The following is a 16,001-nucleotide window of genomic DNA, read 5'->3' as shown; positions in this document are numbered from 1 at the left end:
AGTTGCTTTTACCCACCCTCCCCCACAAGTCCCTTTAGGATCTACAAAGGAAAAGCCATAATGCATTTACAATGCATGTAGTTATCAAATGAAGACATAGAGACACTAAGACTTTTTGGCAAAGGCTGACAGGGTAATGCACAACACTGGTTTAGCCTCATCGCTTGACTTCACAGACACACTTGCTACTCAGAATCAATGTTCTCTATGGTGCTGACCTCCCAAAACTGGCCCACAAGCACTGGTTCACTCTAGGAACAGAGGCAGTGAGGTGCATCACTGCAGATAACTTAGGCATGAATTGTGCTTTTGTTATTTGCTACCCGTCTGGGTTGAAATTAACTATTTAATTTTTCTAATCTTCAGGAGTATCATCTATAAAGCATACACACTACAAAATTTCTCCTAGAACTCTAGAAGAGAATGTCATTGTAATCTACTTAGCACAAAATTTAGCACTTGGTATGAGCTCACAAAATGGTGATCGTTAACGTAACCACTAAACAGCGGATACAACTTAGGATTTTAACTATAACTAGCTACTAAGTAGGGCAATATGTGCATGCTAAGTTGCTTCAGTCATGTCCTACTCTTTGTAACCCTATGGGACCTTAGCCCACCAGACTCCTCTGCCATGGGATTCTCCAGGCAAGAATACTGTGCCCTCCTCCAGGTGATTTTCCCAGCCCAGGGATCAAACCCGAGTCTCTTACGTCTCTTGCATTGGCACCCAAGGATGCTGCCTGCTTGCTATCTTGCTTCTCCTTCTCTCTCACCATGCTTGTCACTACCTCATCTTCTTCATTCCTATGTATGATTTCCAAACACAATCAGAAATATATAGGGATAAACTGAGAGGGCATTGGAGGCAGAGATATAGGATAGCATGAAAACAATCATATGTAAATATTAGACAACATATTTTAAACTCTTTTTTCCTATAAGTGATGTGCTATGGTATTTTCTATCCTGTAGTCTGTCCTACCCTATCCTATCCTAGCTTATCCTGTTCTGCCCTGTCTTATCCTATCATATCCATTTCATTCCAGTCAGGATGGCTAATATTACAAAGAAATGGAGAAAGGGAACCCCTCATACTTTGTTGGTGGGAATGTAAATTGGTAAAGCCACTGTAGAAAACAGTGTGGAAGTTTCTCAAAAAATTAAAAATAGAACTATCACATGACCCAGCATTTGTATAATTGCGTATATATCTGAAAAAACTGAAAACATTAATTTGAAAAAATATATGCCTCCACCCTGGCAATGTTCATAGCAGCATTATTTACATTTGCCAAGATACAGAAGCAACTTAAGGGTCCATCAACAGATGAATGGATAAATAAGATGTCACACACACTCTCTCTCACACTCACACACACACACACACACACACACATGCACACAGTGGAATACTTCTCAGCTATTAAAGAGAATGAAATTTTGCCATTTGCACTAACATATGGATTTGGAGGGCATTATGCTAAGTTGCCTGGAGAATCCCAGGGACAGGGGAGCCTAGTGGGCTGCTGTCCATGGGGTCGCACAGAGCCGGACACGACTAAAGCAACTTAGCAGCAGCAGCATGCTAAGTGAATGAGATAAAGAAAAATTCTGTATGATATCACTTACTTGTGGAGTCTAAAAATACAGAAAACTAGTGAATATAAGAAAAAAGAAGCAGACTCACAGAGAACAAACGAGTGGTTACCAGTGGGGAGACAGGGTGGGAAGGGATATAGGAGTGAGGAGTGGAAGGTACAAATCACTGGATCTAAGAAAGACTTACTGATGTATTGTGCAACATGGGGGGATAGATATTCTGTAATGATTGTAAATGGAAAGCAATATTTAAATATTCTACCACTGTTTTAATTTAAAAAAATAAAAAATGCTGGAGCCATCACTAAACTGATTTCATAATACTATAATGAATCATGAGCCATGACTAAGGCACTGTTCTAGATCCCCTGTATCTATTCTATTTAGAGCAGTCAAGGTCACAGCTTGCTACTGCTAAGTCACTTCAGTCGTGTCTGACTCTGTGCAACCCCATAGACGGCAGCCCACCAGGCTCCCCCGTCCCTGGGATTCTCTAGGCAAGAACACTGGAGTGGGTTGCCATTTCCTTCTCCAATGCATGAAAGTGAAAAGTGAAAGTGAAGTCGCTCAGTCGTGTCCGACTCTTGGCGACCCCATGGACTGCAGCCTACCAGGCTCCTCCATCCATGGGATTTGCCAGGTAAGAGTACTGGAGTGGGGTGCCATTGCCTTCTCCGGGTCACAGCTTAGGGCCTTGATTTTTCAAACCAGAAAAAGCTATCTGCTTCAGCAAAGCTCTTTTGCTCCTTTCCTAGACTGTGAAACTAGATGGTTATTTAACCATTTTATAATTTTTTTTCCTTTCTGTTGCACACATTATTTCATGCATTTTTTAACAGTAACTTTATGAGTTCAGTAAAACAGACTTTTATAGACTTCTTGTAAAGATGAAGAAACTGAATTTTAGGTTGAGTGATTTCTGAAGGTCACATATCTCGTGATTGGCTCTGCTTTAGAATCCAGACTCTCGTTCATCTCTTCTCTATTTGCTTCTCCAAGAGCAATAGAGTACCACTTAAATCTCAATTTCCTAAGTAAATACTATGTGCTAAAAATACAGATTTCTGGTTCCCCTTCATACAGAAGCAGAATCTCTAGAGCTGGGCATGCGAATATGTAATTTCAAAATGGTCCAGAACTGGTATAGATCGAACTAAGTGTATATTCTCACTAGAGAGAGAGAGAGAGAGAGAGAGAGAGAGACAGAGACAGAGACAGAGACAGAGACAGAGAGACAGAGAACTTATTGGGGCTTCAGTAAGGATTTTGTTGTTTTGTTTCAAAAGGATGTGAGGGAACACAGCTCCAATACTTTCGACACATGATACCAAGAGTTGACTCACTGGAATAGACCCTGATGGGAAAGACTGAGAGCAAGAGGAGAAGAGGGCGACAGATAAGATGGTTGGATAGCATCAATGACTCAATGGACATGAGTTTGAGCAAACTCAGAGAGATAGTGAAGTACAGGGAAGCCTGGCATGCTGCAGTTCATGAGGCTGCAAAGAGTCAGACACAAGTTAGAGACTGACAACAAGAAGTCAAATACAACCGAACATGTACAAATTATGAATAAACCAAGTACGAAGGCTGACTAAAAAGAACCAGAACACAAAAACCAAGCCTGTCAGGAAAGTCACTTGGCTTTGAATTGGACTTGAATTCTTCTAGCAGCTAAGATAAATTAAAAGTGCTCTAAAAATATTATATATATATATATATATATATATATATATATATATATACACACACACACACATATATATATGCATATATATATATTTTTTATTCTGACAGTATTATTTTGGTTCTAATTCTTCCAGCATCTGAGCAAAAGAAAAGATGTCTGCTACATTTCATGTTCTAAGTCAGAACTGAAGGAAGTACTTAAACATATGGGTGCTGAGGAAGTCTACAAGTTTGGACACTACTCCTAGCATTAACAAAATTATAATATCAGTACCAACTGAGTATCTATGCACAATAAGCATGATAAATAGATTTTTATATTTCATATTCATAAAATTGTTAGGATGCATTTTCAACTTTATGGATAAGGAAACTAAAGTTTAGAGATTTTCATCAATTTATCCAAAGACATACAAAGTAAGTGAAAAAACTGGGACTCAAGCCCAGCTACTTCATCTCTAGAGCTTATATTCTGCTGACTCTCAGAAAAACGGTAAGTGAAATAACCAGGACACACATGCATCAGTCCTTTGAGAAGGAGAGCGAAAGCAAAGATGAGAAAATAGAGAAGAGGAACAGTGTGTGAGAACATCAGAAAATCAGGCTGAATCAGCCATTATTTACCAGGAGGGGGCAGTGCATAGCCCCCATGTGTGTGCACTCGTGTGTGCGTGCATGCTAAGTCACTTCAGTCGTGTTCCACTCTGTGCAATCACATGGACTGTACATGGGATTCTCCAGGTAAGAATACCAGGGTGGGTTGCCATGCGCTCCTCCAAGGGATCTTCTGGACCCAGGGATCGAACTTGAGTCTCTTATGTCTCCTGCATTGCAGGCAGATTCTTTACCAAAGCATCTGCCTGCAATGTGGGAGACCTGGGTTCGATCCCTGGGTGGGGAAGATCCCCTGGAGAGGACAATGGCAACCCACTCCAGTATTCTTGCCTGGAGAATCCCATGGACGGAGGAGTTTGGTGGGCTACAGTCCACGGGTCGCAAAGAGTCGGACACGACTGAGCGACTTCACTTTCTTTCACTTTCTTTACCACTAGTGCCAGCTAAGAACCTGTGCTGGGGTACAATTTGATTTGACCCAATACAGGACATGTAGACATGTCTTCCAAGTCCTGGATTATCTCTGGCTCCCAGTGACAAGTGTTTAGGTAATACCCATACTAACAGAGGCCTGAGTTTCTTGAGAAATATGAAAAAACTCAGTTTAATAAGTTCTAAAATGTAGAACATACAGATTTATTTTTATTTGTCCTTTCATTGGGTCACATATTAATCACCCCCATTCAATTCACTAGTATTAGCTAGTTAGATGAGACTACGTGGGTATGTTCACTTGAAAAAATTCTTTATTTCAGACAAACTGTATTTAAAAAAAAAATTCTACTAGTGTCTTCATGATTAATTTCTGAAACTTCTGTTCTATATTCATTAGATATCTTTAGGCTGACAATGATTTTTGTGTAGAGATATTTTGTTAAATGATAAATAACATACGATTGAAATATTGTATGCAATTATATACATGCCATACTATATATCTACATCCATACCTATATTTTGAAGGCTTAAGGAGTTTTGCACCCTTTGTAAACTCAGCTTCCTTTCCTATAAAGAATTGGACTCCTGGATTTGGCTCCCATGTCTAAGACCTGAAAATATGTCCAAAATTGTATGATGTGTTGTCTGAGTTTCTTGGGTATAAACTGAAAAACTCTTCTACGTGTATTAATGCTTTATATATAAGATCAGTTTTTCCTACAATAACCTTTTATACTATATACCCTGCTGTGTTGTTACATTTGTATTATACCCATTAGACAAACGTACACGAAGATCTATTCTTTGCAAAGTCCTTAGCACAATGCTCAGTACTTACTAAGTGCTAAGAAATGCTTCTCTCCTTTCTTCCTTTCTAAACCCAAACCCTTCTCCATTGTATGACCTGTGTCTGTATCTTTGCTTTGTTCTTCTTCCAAGCCCATATTCACACTATGTTTCCAGCACTGCCTTTATCCCCAAACAGGAGATTGCTTTGAAATTGCTTTTTTGTTAAAGAAAGCTCAGAGGAGGAAATATGTGTTGTAATTATGTTTGTTAGGTACAAATATGTGTTTTCTCTGTTTGCTCTTGGTCATGTGAGGAGAAATATTACCACTTTACTTCTCATCTGTTTTAAAATAGTAGTTATTCTAAGCTTCCTGAGAGACTGAAATATACTGTGAACTATAGAATGCAGTCCCCCTAGACTCCCTCTGACTCACTGAGATGCTTTGCATGATTAGATATTATAGTCTATTCTATGAGAGCAAAGGATGTACCATCCATGACTGAGTAGAAATATTTTTTCATTCTTTTGTGCAAGAGTTTGGTTGTTTTCAGATGCTGTCTCTCTGCTCTGAGAACCATCTACTGCTGTTTGCTTTATTTTTGCTCTATATTGCTTTCAAACTGGGATACTAGGTAAGATGAACACCACAGTCAAAATGGCACCATGCTGCTGAAGCTGACATCAAGCACTTTTGGTGATCCACGGGAAACAGCAGCACTTTATTTTGTGTTTAATGTCTAAGACGGGGAATCGGCCGAGGCACCTGCCATTTTATACAACTCTCTAATCTTCCTCTTTATTAGCTGTCTGGCAACATCATTACACTGACTGCATGGTTTAAATCTTGTTCACTCTTGTAATATAAAAAGACAAGGGAATGTCTCTGAAGAGACAAACTTAGTCTCTTCTACTGTAGACAGTTTTTTTTTTTTCCAATGTAATTTTCCTTGAAACAAAAATGCTTTTATATTTTCACAGGAAAAGAGACCATCTCTTTGCCTTCTGAGTAAGTATTTTGCATTACAATTGTCCAGATGTTCAAGATGCCTACTGAAGCTTTCTCTGTTTAACAGCTAATTCTCTAGATCAGTTGTTTAAAAAGGCACATATTATAGTATATGTCCTCATTCATTTACTTATTTATTTCATTCATTCAAATAACATCTATGGAGTTCTTGCTATGAATCACACACTAGGCTAGGTACTGTGAATACCAAAAAGAAAAAGGATACTTTTACTTGAGCAAACAAATAGGGAAGATAAACTTACAAAAAGATAAACTGTAACACAACATGTTAAGTGTTACAATGTGAGTATGAGCCTAATGTCCTAGGAACACACAAGGATTCCTGATCAAGCTTGAATAGGAAAGTAGGAGATTTCACAGAGGAGGAAGAGTTATTTGAGTTCCATTTAGCCAGTGTGTGTCTGTGAGAAGATAAGGTGGAAGGGCATTCTTAATAGCTTAGTGTGTCTGGAACAAAGTAGCTTGGTAGGAGAACAGGACAGAAGACTGGAATGCCACTTAGATCACAATGTGAAAAATTAATTGGAATTAATCAATTGGAATTAACTGCCTAGGGAAGGGATGGCCAATGTAAATATGGCTAAAAGGTAAGAACTGGATCTGAGCTACAGAGGTGGTCCGTATCTTCAAGCAGTGCATAATAAGTCGCTTCAGTCATGTCCGACTCTCTGTGACCCCATGGAACTGTAGTGCACCAGGCTCCTCGTCCATGGGATTCTCCAGGTGAGAATACTGGAGTGAGCTGCGATTTCCTCTGCTAGAGGATCTTCCCAACCCAGGGACTGAACCTTTGTCTCTTATATCTCCTGTACTGGCAGGCAGGTTCTTCATCACTAGCACTACTTGGGAAGCTCCATCTTGAAACAGGTTTCATAGCAGAACAAGAAGGGCCATTACTAGATGGCAAATCTGCAACATCCTATGACACAAGATCCTGGAGCCATACTGCTGTCTAAAAGGGTCTCTGGCTGGCCTGAGTGAGGGAAGAAGCAGCAGCAGCATGGGAAGAGGAGGGCGACTGAAGGAAATTGGGAGAAAGTTAAGCCAGGGAGGGCCAGAAAAAGACGAGGCCACAGAAAGCAAAGAGTGGTTTGGGGTAGGGTGGGAGTTTAACCTTCTCTTTCATGTTAAAGAATCAGAACAAGAGCTAAGAGCAAAGTCCCCAACAGTCAGGAGCCCAGTTTTTCCCTCCTCCTCAGCCTATGGAAAGTGTACCTAATTTGAGACTAACCCAGGAGCCTTAGAGGGCTTCCCAGGCGGTGCTAGTGGTAAAGAACCCACCTGCCAAAGCAGGAGACTTAAGAGATGCAGATTCGATCCCTGGATCAAGAAGATCCCCTGAAGAAAGACAGGGAAACCCACATGAGTATTCTTGCCTGGAGAATCCCATCGACAGGGGAGCCTGGTGGGTTGCAGTCCGTAGGGTCACAAAGAGTGGAACATGGCTGAAGCGACTTAGCACGCACGCAGAAGCCTTAGAGCAGAGAGAGGCGAGAAAAGAAGGGTGTGTCCAGGTGGAGGAATTAAACAAATCAGTTTCTGCTTGTATGTGTGATGAGGATGGATTTCATAGCAAAGGAGCGCTGGGTCTGTCCTTTCCCAAGAGAGCTGCACTGCTTTCAAATGAGATGTTAGAAGTCTGCCCTTGAAGTTTATGGGAGTCTTCAAACTTTTTCAGTGTTAAATCTAGGGTTACATTTGACTGAGATGGTTGCAATTCTGGGTTGTTTTTTTTTTACCTTTTTCTTAATGCTGAAAGCAATCAAAGCCTATTGCTTTCTCTTAAATCTCTGCAACCACTGTACTAAAAGAGCTATACCCCAGCTCCCTGCTGGTCTCTGCATTTGCAGAGTGAACACAGGACATAGCATCATCAGGGCCATGGAGGAAAGAATGGAGAACATTAACTGGTTGACCCCCTAGTGTTAGCGTTTCCTCTATACTTCACCCCTGTTCATGATCCTGAGGCTATGTTGGAAAGACTACCATGGAGGAACTCACAAGTTACCCGTGCCTTGGGTACAGCATGTTTTATAGTAATGTTCCTCCTTATATTGAGCTGGATATGTTTCCGTGATCCTTCTGGCTCCTTACTTTATCACTTGGTACCATAGGCTTAATCAGATCTCTCTTCCACCTGCTGCTACTGCTAAGTCACTTCAGTCATGTCCGACCCTGTGAGCTTTCTGTCACATATTAAGCTGGGATTATTCACCTGACTTGGCTCCTTTATGATGAAGATCAACATGAAAATCAATAAATAAGCAAACAAACCAGGAAAAAATAAGAAGAAAAGAGAAATTAATCCCATGGTAAGAGCAAGATTTAATGCTAGAGTAAATTACACAATTAGTTGTATCAAAAATACATTTAAATTTAGCAGTGCTACAATGATACAATAGTATTACACTAATAATACCTCACCAATGGATTCAATTAGAAGTGAATCCATTTCTCTGCCCACTACACATGCTTCCTCTACTGCTACTAACAGTGCAATTCTGAGTCCATCACCATACTCCTTACTGTACATGCATATAAGTATACATGTACTTATATGTATATAAATGTATACTAATATACAGAATATAAATGGCTGAGACAAGATTTACTAACATGTGACTACCCTTAGTATTTCCAGAGTCTGTCTTGATTTTAATTTCTCTCACTGAAAAATCTGGATAATGTGCCAAGATAAAATCAGACTGATGGGAGAGACAGAGGGAAGGTTTAGGCAGAGAATCCAGATTGAACAACATAATCAAATGTTGGAAGAGGAGAGAGAGATATACACAACAAAATTGTGAGAACTGGGGCATAAGAGGGGTTTAATATTTTGATTTGTGAAAACATTCAAAATATTGCCTGTTGTAAATAAAGGAGAGATGGGAAAAGGAGTTGTTAATTGGATCATCTTAAATGATCTATGAAAGAGTCAAGTGAATATCAGAATTCTCTTTAATTAATAATCATTATCTAATCTGTGCTTTTTGAATAACACTCTATTTAGAAGCAAGGGAAAAAAAATATTTTTTATAGCCATCTAAATTTGTGGTACTCAAATCTAAAAACAATGTTCCTGATGTGAAAGAATCCTAGTACTAAAGAGTCCTGACATGGAAATAAGACCTACATCCTATCTTCACATACACAGGAAGGACAAAGAAAAATTAGATTTAGACTCTGTAATAAAAAGGAAATTTGTGTTTTTTTTTTATTTGCAATCTTTCTTCTATATTAGAAAAATATGGAGACTTTTCATTCTAATAATATTCAGTCTCTGTACTCTTCTTTGGAGAAGGAAATGGCAACACACTCCAGTATTTTTGCCTGGGAAATCCCATGGACAGAGGAGTCTGGTGGGTTACAGTCTATGGGGTTGCAAAGAGTCAGACACGACTGAGCGACCGAACATGGATGGACCCTTCTTGCTATCTGCTCAAAGATACATTCACATTTTCCAAAGGCCTTCTCTATCTTTACCATTCGCTCTAATGATTCAGCTTGTAAGTCACTAAGCCCAAGTAATTCAGCTCAATGGACTGGATTAAACATTTCTTTTTGACTACCTTCCCTATACTCTTGTCCTAAAATATACATTTATGCCAGTAGAGACTATTTCAATGAGTTAATTTTTTGATATGTTCATTCTTTCTCTAATCCCATAGTAAAGTTGAAAACAAAGCAACCCCCAGACAACCCCAGAGCAAAACAAAAGCCTAATCATATGTGTTTGCTTTTTGGTCACCTTCAGGGGGAGGGTCTTCTATAAGTAATGTAAATAGAACTCACCGAGTTGGAAGAGGTAAGGGTTCAGTGCTCTTGACAAGGCTTAGATCAAAATAAGCTGTACAATATTTACTGATTTAGAACTTTCTAAATACGGTAAAAATGCACAGAAATTGTAGCGATGAGCTCTACCCTTACGGAAGTCTTGATATAGTCAGGCAAGTAAGACCATTTGAGAAGGGCTTAACAACAGAAGATGAATGACAATTTCAGGCCCCAGGATGCTATAGAATGCAGTGTTTCAGAAATAGTTTCCATTCCAAACAAGACCTTCCTGTCTTGGAGAAGGACTGCTTGGTGGTTGAGGTTCAGGAGTAAGGCAATGTGATTGTGGTCCTTATTTGGACACTAGTATACTAGTACACATGTACTAGTACTATCATGACTTAGGATAGTTAACTTCTGTGCGCCTGAATTTCATTATTTGAGGGGAAAAAAGGCTAAAATGAACACTAGTTTAAAGTACTTTTTAGATACACAAGTCTGTAATGGATCCCTTTCATGAGAAGGGCATGAGCAGACCTACTGCTCAGGGGATCAGGGGATCACAGGGGTTCACACAAGTCATCAGAAACGCCTGTGTATATAAGGGACAGAGTGCTCAGGGGTAATGTCGGGATAGACTAGATGTCACAGGCAGGTTCAATCAAAATGTCAGTATTTCCCAGAGGTGGGTCTGGGACCATCATGATTTTTTTCTTTCAATTCCTCCTTGACCATTGTAGTTTTCACAGGATTAGAGATAATTGTTTTATCATGTACTGTGTCAGTCGGAGAAGGCAATGGCACCCCACTCCAGTACTCCTGCAGAAAATCCCATGGATGGAGGAGCCTGGAAGGCTGCAGTCCATGGGGTTGCTGAGGGTCGGACATGACTGAGTGACTTCACTTTCATGTTTCACTTTCATGCATTGGAGAAGGAAATGGCAACCCATTTCAGTGTTCTTGCCTGGAGAATCCCAGGGACGGGGGAGCCTGGTGGGCTGCCGTCTATGGGGTCACACAGAGTCGGACACGACTGAAGAGACGCAGCAGCAGCAGCAGTGGAGTCAGTGTGAAGACCATAACTGGTGTCACCCAGTGATGTTTCAGACGCTGATGGATGAGACTACTTGAGATTACAGAGCTGTGCTATAGAGCTTTACCCATGTGTGTTTATAAATTAGGTTTTGAGTCTTGCTAACTCAGAGGCCAGATGAAGACATTTCAGTACTCTCCTGCTTTACTTGGATTATGAAATACCTGGCAGTTTCTATGACACTGAATTAGAGGTGCCATTTTTTCCTGTTGGATCAAAGGAGGCTCTTTCTCTATAAAAGGTCAAAGTTTAACATGTATACATACTTGCCAGAACATGTGTCAAGATGAATCCAAGGATTTATGTGGGGAGCTGACAAATCTCCCCTTCTTATGCCATCAGTCTGGTGGACCCTGGGGTGTCTGTTGCCTCACCAAAAGAGGCTGAACAGAGTAGGATCTGTTCACTCCAACCTCTTGCATTTGGGCTTACCCTGAGCCCCGGCACCAAGAGGCTCCTGTTGGATGGCCTTTGCATGTTGGTGACACGGTCTGGGGTCAGTGACCAGTCTCCACTGAGGGAGGGATGGCTTTCCTCTAATATGCCTGGATGCCAGCTACATAAAACACTCTGTAGGTCTCACCAAGAGAAAGGGGCTCTAGTTGCATTCTTTTATATGGTTCTTCCACTTTGCCATTTTTATTGCCATGGAATAATAACTTCCAATCTTTCCTGCAGGTTTCCTCTCTTCCACCATCTTCATCAGCCTCCCGTCCATCTATCAGGCCTCACATCACCATGAATGAAGGGCCTCTCTGCACACAAAGGCACAGACAATGCTAGTTTCTGTCCGAGTGAGATTTGGAAGTTGGCACCAAATCTCTCCTTCCAATGACTTCCTTCTTGCTATCACTCATTCTGTTCTCCACTCCTACCCCACCCCCAGCAATCACTCAGATTGCTTACTTTTCTCACCTTGGTGATGTTTATAAACATCTTATACTTAGGAAAAAAAAGTAGATACTGTTTGCTACCAGAAGATGTCCTAACTTGATAGACAGTCCCAGGTTATCTATAATTTCACAGGCAACCAAATGTGACCATAAGGTGAATACATACATCTCTGATGGGGAAAATGAAAGATCACGTCCATAGAGAAGTTTATTTCAGAGAAGTGAAGATGCTGCCTGCTTTGTAATAATGCTTTGTAATAACAGTAATCATAGAAAAGTAATAATAATGGCAACAATCATTTACTGTATTCTTACAATATGTCAAAGTGATTTGTAAACACACAGTCTCATTTATTCTCTAACAACCTTATGAAGAATGTAGTCTCATTTCTTTCATTTTACAACTGAAGAAAGCAGGGACAAGAGATGTTAATAAGCTGGCTCAATATGCAAAAAATATATGGGTAAATAACATTCAAACTCAGGCACGCTGATTTGAGAGACCAACTTCTCAACCACAACTCAGCACTTCCCAGTAAGTATTATAATTACATAGATTGATGGCTGAGATAATTTAGACTTCTTTAGATTAAATGAGTTAAATTAGATTGGCAGATAGTCACTAGAGTCCCTTCCAATTATGAAAGTTATGTTTGTGAAAACCTCTGGCAGCAGAATTTTCTGTTGAGGACCTCAAGACTTTAGTTTTTTTTTTTTCTTTTAATGCTTTACAGGAAATCAATTTTAGTAAGGAAAATTAGAAAGCCTCTTTTAAGTAAATATAATAATGTTCATGATAATAAAACAATAGGAACATTCCCTCAAAATTAAAACAATATTTAGCGCATAAGTTTATAAATTTCTATTCACTAACCACTGCTGATTTAGCAGAAAAAAATAAGCAGAAAACTTTCAGTCTCTGTTTCCCCAAGAAGTTTGGTTCAATCTACCACTGTCATTCTTACAAAGGAGCCATTTCATGTGTATTTTGAATGCCTTGCTTGTTTTCAAATACAATGTAATAACACATTTGTTCCTGAAAGTCTTAAGATTGCTTAAATTGTATAGGGAAAGAAGGCCTATAGCCAGACTTTTGAGAAAAGATAACTGATATTATAGATTACAATAAATAGATTACTACTAAACTATGTTATAAGAAAGAAGAAGAAAGTCACTCAGTCATGTCCGACTCTTTGCAACCCCATGGACTGTAGCCTAGCAGGCTCTTCCATCCATGGGATTTTCCAGGCAAGAGTATTGGAGTGGGGTGCTCCCGCATTGTAGGCAGACGCTTTACCATCTGAGCCACCAGGGAAGTCCACCTAAACTATGTTATAGTAATCTACAAATAGCAATGCATCTCACATAATAGTAAAAAGCATCATACAGTTTATTAGTATGAAGAGAGGAGTTATTTGCTCATTGTCACACTAATGGTTTTCTCTCCACCATAATGGTTTTCTCTCAATTATTTGGGACATATCTGAGTGCATAACTGAGCAATGTGCTGGAAACACTGCTCGTGTATCAGATATAGCAAGCTAAATTGAAGATCTGTGATAATAGATGAAGGTTTATTGTCAGAGATATCAAGGAACATTGGAAAAATGTGTGGGATTGGGAATATGGTGAAGGTCAGTTTCCAGTGGTCATGCATGGATGTGAGAGTTGGACTGTGAAGAAAGCTGAGCACCGAAGAATTGATGCTTTTGAACTGTGGTGTTGGAGAAGACTCTTGAGAGTCCCTTGGACTGCAAGGAGATCCAACCAGTCCATTCTGAAGGAGATCAGCCCTGGGATTTCTTTGGAAGGAATGATGCTAAAGCTGAAACTCCAGTACTTTGGCCACCTCATACAAAGAGTTGACTCATTGGAAAAGACTCTGATGCTGGGAGGGACTGGGGGCAGGAGGAGAAGGGGACGACAGAGGATGAGATGGCTGAATGGCATCACTGACTCGATGGACGTTGAGTCTGAGTGAACTCCGGGAGTTGGTAATGGACAGGAAGGCTTGGCGTGCTGCGATTCATGGGGTCGAAAAGAGTTGGACACGACTGAGCGACTGAACTGAACTGAGCCAAACACGGTATGAATAGAGGAAAATCAGACCACAGGGCCTTGTACACAGTATGTATGTAATAAGTATTCACTGAAAAAAAAATATGAATGGTGGATGGATGGCATGATGCATGAATAGAGTAGAAAACCATTGAATATTTCAAATTTCACAATGTTGCCAAGGATTTTATCAGATTATATTCAATTGCTACATTGTACTTTGTAACAATTTATGTTGTACTTCTCCATCCACGAGTGAAAAAAATAAAAGCATAATGGCTTCTAATCACTAGCTGTGAAAAACTAACGACACTCTACTTCTTTCATACTCTGTTTCATATTAATAAGAGGTGTTAAAACATCATGAAAAGTACCAACCTTGAAAGCTGCATTCTGTTTTTCTCATATCACCTGCAAAAAATAAAAAAGACAGGGGGTAAAAAAAGGAAATTTAAGTGAAACCAATTAAGGCAACAGAAGTAAAAAGAGCATTTGTTAAAAAAAAACTTTTAGCATTTTTCCCTTGACAAAGGAGACACATTTAACTGTGAAGAGAGAAACCCTCTGATGAAACTTTTTCTCCCCTTAATCTATTTTTTAAAATATTTTGTGCTTTTCGTATTTTGTTAGTTTGCTTTTTAAAATTTCTTAGGGGCATAGCAATCATGAATGACAATGAGGAAAGATACAGGGAGGATGTTTACTAAAAATGATTAGATATAAGGAAAAATTACATAGGCAGGACTTAATCAACCTATGGAATCCTGCATCATGAGAAGACTGTTTGATAAATTCAGACAAAAGTGCTTTAAGAGGCTATTACAACTTATTCTCGGGTCCTGTGTTTCTACCCTTGAATGCTAATTAGAACACAGGCTCGTGCTACCCGTCTCTTCTCACTCTCCCGATAATTTGTTCTCCCTTATGGACCAAGTGGTCATTGTGTTGTTTATAATAACTGTTCTACATTCCTTATGGAAATTGCAATTGTGACACTGAATATTCAAACTGCAAGCCACTTTTCTCAGGGAAATTGTAATTATGATAATGCACTATTTACCCAACTGATGTTCTGTAGTCATTGTTCTCTTTGAGGAATGGGGAGGTGAGGGAAAAACGCTGAAATAAAACATCCTGTTGGGATCTCAGATATGTATTTTGGGAAACCATAATAATAATAGCATTTGTTATGTGGTAGACATGACACAATCAGGCTGCCATGCATATGACATATGGGATATTATGTACAGTTATATGTGAATTACACACATTTCTCATTTACCCTACCTACCAAGCCCATAAGGTAACTAACATTTTTATTAAAATTTTCTAGGGTCCACAAGTATTGAAGAATTTACTTAACATCACAGAGCTAGTAAATCAAGAACATCCCAAAGTTAACACAAAAATTATACTATTTCAAAAAATAAAATTCATGGCCAATCACTGAATCTGATTACGTGAGCTCCTAGGAACATGGGAAGTGGATCTCTACTAACTCATCTCATTTTTCTGACTTATTCCTACTTTGCCAGATCTCTACAACCAGTGCCCCGAACAAAGAGGGGAGGCCTATCATTTCCTCCTTAAGAATTCAGCAGCAGTTGTTTAGGACGTTTTCAAAATTAATAAGAAGTGATTGAGGAGCTACCATACACAGTACTTTGTAGATATGCTTTTATATCCCATAACTCTTCAGGCAAATATTTTCACTGTGATTTTCTTAATAAGGAAAATGAATCATATCTGAAGTGATTAATTTGCCCAAATTTTCCAAGTTGGTCTCTGTTCTCTTAACTTGGAAAATCAAGTAGTCCACCAAAAAGTAATGAAGATGAAATGGAACCATGGGAATTAAGGGCAAACAAAACAGGAAATTAAAAAAGAAAGAATAATAAGTACATAAATTAGTGAGATGTTAGTAGACCACATTCTAGCCACTGGCTTACCACCATCTTATGCAGCTTAAACAATTCTGGGATCTAGTCTTGGTCTTCTGTTAGCTTCTGATTCCTGTTTCTG

The 16,001-nt window shown here is 39.4% G+C and overlaps 1 protein-coding gene across 1 annotated transcript in view; it reads right to left on the bottom strand.

Moving 5' to 3' along the window:
• Positions 1-16,001, bottom strand: part of LINGO2 (leucine rich repeat and Ig domain containing 2) — a 1,233,386-nt gene that overhangs the window by 454,206 nt on the left and 763,179 nt on the right. Inside the window, exon 5 of the mRNA XM_019965854.2 lies at positions 14,358-14,390. The gene's annotated coding sequence lies outside the window, so the exon portion shown is untranslated. The remainder of the gene's footprint in view (positions 1-14,357; positions 14,391-16,001) is intronic.

This window comes from Bos indicus, chromosome 8 (assembly GCF_029378745.1).
Source record: "Bos indicus isolate NIAB-ARS_2022 breed Sahiwal x Tharparkar chromosome 8, NIAB-ARS_B.indTharparkar_mat_pri_1.0, whole genome shotgun sequence".
NCBI classification, from domain to species: Eukaryota; Metazoa; Chordata; class Mammalia; order Artiodactyla; family Bovidae; genus Bos; species Bos indicus.
Note: the sequence above shows the minus strand (reverse complement) of the source record. Positions and strands in the feature narration are given on the sequence as shown.